The sequence below is a fragment of the Pongo abelii genome, chromosome 7 (genome assembly GCF_028885655.2).
Source record: "Pongo abelii isolate AG06213 chromosome 7, NHGRI_mPonAbe1-v2.0_pri, whole genome shotgun sequence".
Taxonomy (NCBI): domain Eukaryota; kingdom Metazoa; phylum Chordata; class Mammalia; order Primates; family Hominidae; genus Pongo; species Pongo abelii.
This window is the reverse complement of record NC_071992.2, coordinates 141251455-141259150: the sequence shown is the minus strand read 5'-3', so window position 1 is coordinate 141259150 and position 7696 is coordinate 141251455. Positions and strand designations below refer to the sequence as shown.

Sequence of the window (7696 nt, the reverse complement as noted above, 5' to 3'; positions counted from 1 at the left end):
GGCAGAATGAAGGCACCAAAATCGCCTTCAGGCTGGAACGCCAGGGGCTGGCAGGGATGCCTAGGCCTCTACTTTCTCTAACTCTGGAAAACACCAGGCTACATTAGGCCTATACATAGGCCTCGCAGGCTGGGAATATACACCCAGGTCCCTAAACCTTAGCTGCCCTAGTTGTCTATAAACAGCAATGCCCACTCCCCACAAGCTCCCTTTCTGCGTTTCCATGTCCACTTTATTTGCCCTACATTGAAGGAGCTACAGCTTTTCCAGTCAGGCACAGCTCACCGCCCCTCCCTGTCTATCCTCGAATCTGGAATGCCTCTTGGTTCCTGTTATTTATTCTTTTCTTCTTTTGCCTTCCTTTCTTGTGTCAAGACCACTAGATGGAGATATATAAATACTTACTGAACGCTTACCATGAATGCCAGGCACCATTCTAAGTGCCTTTCCTGCATGATTTCATTGAATCCTCATGACAACCCTTTGTGGAGGTCCATTATATTCCTGACAGAGCTTAAGGCTCAAGGTCATTCAGCTACTAGGTGGCAGAGCTGGGATTCAAACCCACATCTCTTTGAGTTCAGACTTCATTTGTTAGCCAAGATCACACACTGAGCTGGAAGAACTTTGAAGATGGGTGATTTCCAAGATCATCTTGTCCATTTTATTTTTTTTGCCCCTGGGCAGGGCTGAAGCCAGGTTATCAGCAGAATATTATAACTAGACATCTTCATTTAGCGCAAGAGAAAAGAAGAAAAAAAAAGCCCATCCCTTCATAGCTCATTGCACCACGTACAATGATTTGTAGGTTTAATACTCTTACTAATGTCTGGCCCAAATCATTGATTTGCTAACTGTTTTAAGTGCCTACTATGTGCTAAGCTCTATTGTGTGCTGTGATAGACTTGGGCCTGAGTTATCATGGAAGTACAGAGAGAAGCACCAAACAGACTGGCAAGTCAGGGATGCCCACCAGGTGATGCTAAGCTGGACTCTGGAAGTCTTAGAGGTGCCAGGCAGTGAGGGGGGCCATCCAGACAGATGGAACAACATGTGCAAAGTCAGGGGGTGTGGCTGAGGACAGCTTGCTCCAGCATATGGCTTGTTCAGCTTATGAGAAGTGTTAGGGAGGAGTGAATAAAGGGATTAAGAGATGGGTAGGAGCCAGATCAGTGTCAAGGGAAGGAATTTGCTCTATATCCGGAAACCAATGCAGAACGATTTAAGGGTTTTAGGCAAGGCACTGATATAATCAAATTTGCATAATAGATTATTTCATCAGCATTATGGATGATGAATGGGAAAGACCAATTAAGGAGGATATTGCAATGGTTAGGCAAGAGATGATGAGCAGGGAAGACAGAGAGATATGGAAGAGACACATGAGAAAGATTTAGGAGTAGACTGGTCAAGACTTGGCAATTGCTCGGGCGTGGGGTGAATGAAGAAGGAAAGCACTGAGGCTGATTCATCCAGGTTCTTGGCTTGGGTGTGTGGGTGGATGGAGGCACCATGAGTTGAAATGGGAATACCCAGGAGGAGAAGCAGGTCTAGGGGAGAGATATTGATATCTTAATATCCCCAGGCTCCTTAGGGCAACTCATATTTCAGAGGGGAGAGATATTGATATCTTAATATCCCCAGGCTCCTTAGGGCAACTCATATTTCAGACGAGAAAATAGAGCTCAAAAAGTTGATGTGATTTGGTCAAATGGACAATGAGCAGAAGAGTGTTAAGAGTGTGACTCAAACCTAGATCTTACTATTTCTGAAACTATTTCCCCATGCCTAAGCAGATCTGTTTTGTAAGGAGCATAAGGAAGGCTCAGCACAGAGTAATGTGGTAAAGCAAACACTGACCCAAGTCAACCTGCCATTTTAATATTCATTCATTCATTCATTCATTCAACAAGATTTATTGAGCACATACCACACGCCATGCTTGACAGGTGCAATGGTGAACCGTGTAGGCAAAGACCCCGCCCACATTGAGCCTACAGTCCACTTAGAGAGGCAGGCAATATACAAATGTACAAAGAACAGAGTGATGAAGGAAAACCATGCAAAGACCTGGGAAAAGAGGGTTCCCAGTAGAAGACACTTAAAATTCAAAGGCCCTGATCGGGTAGGAATAAGCTTGGATATTCAAGAAATCACAAGAAAGCCAGTGTGCTGAGAAAGGAGTATGTGTGGAGGAGAGTCATCTGAGATGAAATTAGAGGCAGAGGCCAGAGCCTGTTGGACTTGTAAGATATGATCAGTACTTGGGATTTATTCCAAGTGTGATGGGAAAAACTTGGAAATTTGGAGCAGGGCTGTGGCATTATTTATTTACTTAATTTATTAAAAAGATACTATTTATTTCCAGACAATTATAGATCCATGTATAATTGTAAGAAATAGTGCAGATAAAACCTGTGTACCTTTTACTCATTTTCTCCCAGTGGTAACATCTTGCTAAACTGTATGTAGTACAGTATACCCAGGACATCTCTTTTTTTGGTTTTAAATTGTATTCTCCTAACGTAATGATGTTAAACGTCTTTCTATGTGCATATTTACCATCTGTACATCTTCTGCAGTGAAAGGTTTGCTCATGACTTCTGCTCATTTTCTTTTTTTAAATTATCATTGCTTTTTATTCACCTTATATTAAAAAGGGGTGCAAATACAAGAAAATAAGGTTATGTCAAAGTTTAGTTTTTAAACCACAAACTTCTAGAGTTTGTTTTAAGGTTAATACATAGAATGTTAGCTTTTTAGTTACTTGAGAATCAGGAAATTCACATGAACGTAATTTCCTGTACTGACAAAGAACTATGGCTACCTATGGCTTTGTCAAGTTCCTAGGCTTCATCCAGCACAAAATTGCACTTTTCTTGATATGTATAAATTCAATAAAATGTATACAACTGTCTGTTCTTGTCTTGCCACCCCTTATGCCTATAGAAACAGCATTTAAAGTTTGTAGGAAATAGAATTTCAGCCTTTTACAAAACAAACACTTTGTTTCTTTAACTCAGAATTCTGGAAATGCAATCACGTTGTAGTATTGTGATCGCCAAAATATTTTTGTCATTGGACATTAATTTTTTTCAAGTGTCTGACTCTAACCAAGAAAATAATAAAAGAGGATCAGAAGTTTCCTGTGACTACCACAAAACGTCAGTATCCATGGGGTTGTTCCTAATGGTTTGTGAGCATGCTTCGGCCTGATCCAGGTCCATCTAGTCTGAGGCTGTTTTTCAATTCCATGCTTCTATCTGCCAGAAGGATCTTTTTCAGTGAAGAGGCCATCATAGGAGGCAATGGAGCTTCCAGCTGTCGTCCAAGGAATGAAAGCAGGCGCCTCCAGATGAGGCTACTTCCCATGAACATAATTCCTGTAATCAGCCAAAACACTCTAGGGTCCTCTTCAAGGAGGATTCCAAAATCATTCCAAAAGTGATTCCCATTAGTCCAAAGAGTGAAAGAGAGAAGATTCCCATGGTCAGCAGTAGATTCAACCTCATCATCACATTACGGTGGCTGTCCAGATTGATGAAAATAATACTTTGTGAATCATCAATCAGTACCCTAAGCTCCCAAACTGTATTGAAGAGATCGTCAGCCAATAGGTAGTAGTTTTCCAACAGCAGGTCCATCTCTTCTGTGTTAGGGACAAGCTACTCCAGGACCTGCCCCCGCCTCTCAGTGCAGCTGACCCCTACCCTGAATACTCTGCAGCTGCATTCCTGAACCCTTATCTAGGCGCTCCAGCAAGGTCACCAGACTAGCTTACAGCCCTCCGGGTGGCATGGGGGAGGTCACGAGAAACGTGGATAAACCTAAGTAACACCCTCTTGTAAATTCCTATTTTCACAGGATAATATATTGTAAGCCGGTCACGAGATGATATGTGGTAAAGTTAACCGAAAAACAACCCCAGGGTCTCTCTCCCCCATATAAACCCCTCATTTTGTAAGCTCAGGGCTGCCTCCTCTGACTGTGGTGGAGCAGCCTGGCAGGTTAATAAACTTCCTCGCCTGACCTTGGGTCTCTCTCTCGTCTTTTCTCTAGGCTAACCTTACATTCTGCATGGCGAATCCCAGTAATGCTCTTTTCAAAGACTGGTGGTTCACTCCATTTTAATAGACAGAGCTTTTCTAGTAACTTTTCCTCACCCAAGATCTCCAAAATTGACTCTTGGAAAATTTTAATATCTGTTTCTAACTCTGATAGACTTTTGTCATTCTGTAGTAAAATATGCAGTTTGCTTTTGTCCACAGAAGAATGTTTGAAAGCTTCTAAGGTCTCAAGGGTCAGTGTCTGCAAAACGCTGTTTCCTCTAAAGGGTGTTGATCCAGTATTGCAGGGGTGCTTCCACAGCACTAAACTCAAAAGGTAAAGGGTATGTAACAGGTTGACCCTCTCCAGGCAACTGTGAAGGGAGTTCCCAGAACAGCCATTGCTCTAAGTTTAAATTACCATCATCTAATATCAGGAGACACTCTGGAGTTATCACAGCTTTCAAATACTCCATTGTCATGATAAACCTGTCGTTTCTGGTTGTGATGCTCACTACATGCTGAAATCTCAAATCTCTGGCTTGAAGACCTAACTCTTGGTATAAGTCAGTTTTCTTCCTTTCAAAAGAAGTAACATTTCCCTGTTTGTCAAATTTTGTTGCAGTAAATACTGGGGCTACACTGGCTAAAGTGGCTTGAGAGACATCAGAAGTTCTAAACCAGTGCATTGCACCTGCTACGCAGAGCCGGCGGGCCCACACAGGTCAGATCCAAGGCCAGGGAAGTCCCATTGCATGGGTCAAGGAGGCACGGCAAGCTCTGCAGGCATTCATGGCACTACAGCTAGGAGCAGGCAGCAGCCAGACCCCAGGCCTTCATGCCGGCCTGCGGCGGCTCAGTCCGCAGTGCTCACCTGGCGCTCTTTTGCTCATTTTCTATGTTTTATTTTCTAAACAGCTTTTTCACTGTTCACTTTTGAGAATTTTTTATATATTCTAGACACAAGTCCTTAGTCAGATGTGTGACTTGCGAATATTTTCTCCCAGTCTGTGACTAGCTTGCCTTTTCATCTTATCAGGGCCTCTGCTGAGAAAAGCTTTTAATTTTGATGAGGTCTAATTGATTAATTTCACCTTTTATGGATTGTGCTTTTCGTGTCAAGTGTAGGAATGCTTTGCCTAGCCCTGAAGCTAGATTTTCTCCTGTGTTTGTCTTGGAAAGGAGAAGAGTAAATTGACTAAAGCAATGTAGGGTGTCCGGGCAGAACTGAGGAGTCACTAAGGGCAAAGGAATGGGAGAGGGAGGAGGCTTCAAGGTTATTGCTGGTCCCTGGAGGGGGCACTATGGGTAGCAGCTCCTTCCCCTTCTAGCTTGAGTTACATGGGCAGAGCAGATGGTCATCTTGGCAATATGATGGGAGGCTTAGGTTTCTTCCTCCCCTACAATACTCACAGACCCTGAATAAATTGTCTAGTTCTTTGATTCACTCAGAGCTTTATCCACAATCACATGTTTTCACTACATTGTCATGACTGACTTCTCATAACAGCTCTGGAGGGAGGACATATTATTATCCTCTTTTACAGAAGATACAACTGAGGCCAGAGAAGGGATGGGACTGAACACAAATCTCCTGATACGGAGAGGAATGATTGTTCTTCTCTACCAGCTGAATCTTGAATTCCACCACCAGTTATTTTGTGAGGTCAGTGGTTCTCAAAGGATGATCTACGGGCCCCTAGGGATGCCTAAGACCTTTTCAGAGGGTCCTCAAGGTCAAAGCTATTTCCCCAATAATGCAAAAACATTATTTGCCTTTTCTCCATAAGTGAAAATTCTCCATTTTCAATTCTCCATCTTCACTTACGATGCCAAAGCAAAGACAGGTAAATAAAACTGCCTTAGCATGAATTGAGGCAGTGGCATTGATTCTTCATCCGCTCAATCACTCACATGAGAGATAATAGCCAGTTTCACACTGATTTCTTAATAAATGGGAAGTCCACAAAAAGTATTTCTGCTGCATACCAAAATAAAATGGTTGTCTTGAGGAAAAGTACTTCTGCAATTATTTAAGTTGCAAGCTGAACTATTTTTTTTGCATGCAATGCAAGTTTTACTTGAGATAATGGCTGACAAACTATACTTATTTAGACTTGGGTATTTGGCAGGCATTTTCTTAACAAATGAACAAAGTGAGCCTGTCACATCAAGGAACACCACTGACTGTTGCCAATGACAACATTTGAGCTTTCAAGTGAAAATTAGAATTTTTGAGAAAAAAATGTTATTTGCCACTATGCATTTGATAGCTTTCCAATACTTACAGATGTTTCTGAGGATATCAGTGGTCATATTAATAAATGTAATTTTTTGCTATTGCATAAAGAAGTATGCTTCCAGGCTGGGCATGGTGGCTCATGCTTGTAATCCCAGCACACTGGGAGGCCGAGGTGGGTGGATCACAAGGTCAGGAGTTCAAGACCAGCCTGGCCAAGATGGTGAAACCCCATCTCTACGAAAAATACAAAAATTAACCAGGTGTGTTGTTGGGCACCTGTAATCCCAGCTACTCGGGAGGCTGAGGCAGAGAATTGCTTGAACCTGGGAGGCAAAAGTTGCAGTGAGTTGAGATCGCACCACTGCACTTTAGCCTGGATGACAGAGCAAGACTCCTTCTCACAAAAAAAAAAAAAAAATGGGAACAACAGACACTGAGGAATTCAAGGCGAGACAGGGAGGGAGGCAGTAAGGGTTGAAAAAAGCTACTTACTGGGTACAATGCTCACTATCTTGGTGACGAATTCATTTGTACTCCAAACCTCAGCATCATGCATAGGTACATCATGCAATACACCTATGTAACAAACCTGTGTATGTACTCCGTAAAATAAAAGTTGAAAAAATTTCCTCCATTCTAATTTCTACTACTGCAAAGATCAATAGGTACAACCCGTATAAACAAAAGCTCTTTTAGAGCCTCAGTAATTTTCAAGAATGTGAGGGGACAAAAATGTTGGAGAACTCTTTGCTAAAGCAGTGAAGTCTATTAGCCACTGTGACCAAGTGAGGCATTATCTAGCATTAGCATTCTTTCTCAGATTATTCACCCACCCTAGGCTTCCATGTGACCCCGAAATAAGGGACTTCACTTCCAAGTTTGGCCGAAGATGCTATCAGGATTCTGATTATGGTAACATACCCTTCCCACCTCCTTTTCCTGTTCTTCCTCCTAATGGAAAGAACACGGGCTATGAAGCAAGCAGACCTTGATCTCAGCCTCAGCCCTGCATAAAGTAAGAAATGGTAATGCCTATCCTTTCTTAGCAGGATTGTTTGGAGGATTAAATAAAGTCATGAAGACAAATCTGTAAAGTGCTTACAAATGGAAGTTACGATAATTTTCTTTCTTTTTTTCTTTAACTTTGAACCCTGAGAGGCTAATGAAGTTATGATGATTTTCTAACAAAGGGAGTTCATTCACATTTATGGTCTATTGATGTGGTGTTTCAAAAAACATGTCCCAAAGAGGTCTTGCATGTAAAGACAATAGCACTATTGCACAGTTTCAGCTTGCAAGGAGCTGTCAGTGTCAGGGTAAGATGAGAGTAAACATTCACATGACGGTGTAATGCAGTTAATTTTTGAACTCTTAACCAAAATTTCCCCCAAACACCCATTCATGCTTC

At 42.1% G+C, this 7696-nt stretch overlaps 1 pseudogene; it reads right to left on the bottom strand.

Moving 5' to 3' along the window:
- Positions 1 to 3186: 3186 nt before the first annotated feature.
- On the bottom strand, positions 3187 to 4735 carry LOC100450617 (magnesium transporter MRS2 homolog, mitochondrial-like; annotated as a pseudogene).
- Positions 4736 to 7696: the final 2961 nt, after the last annotated feature.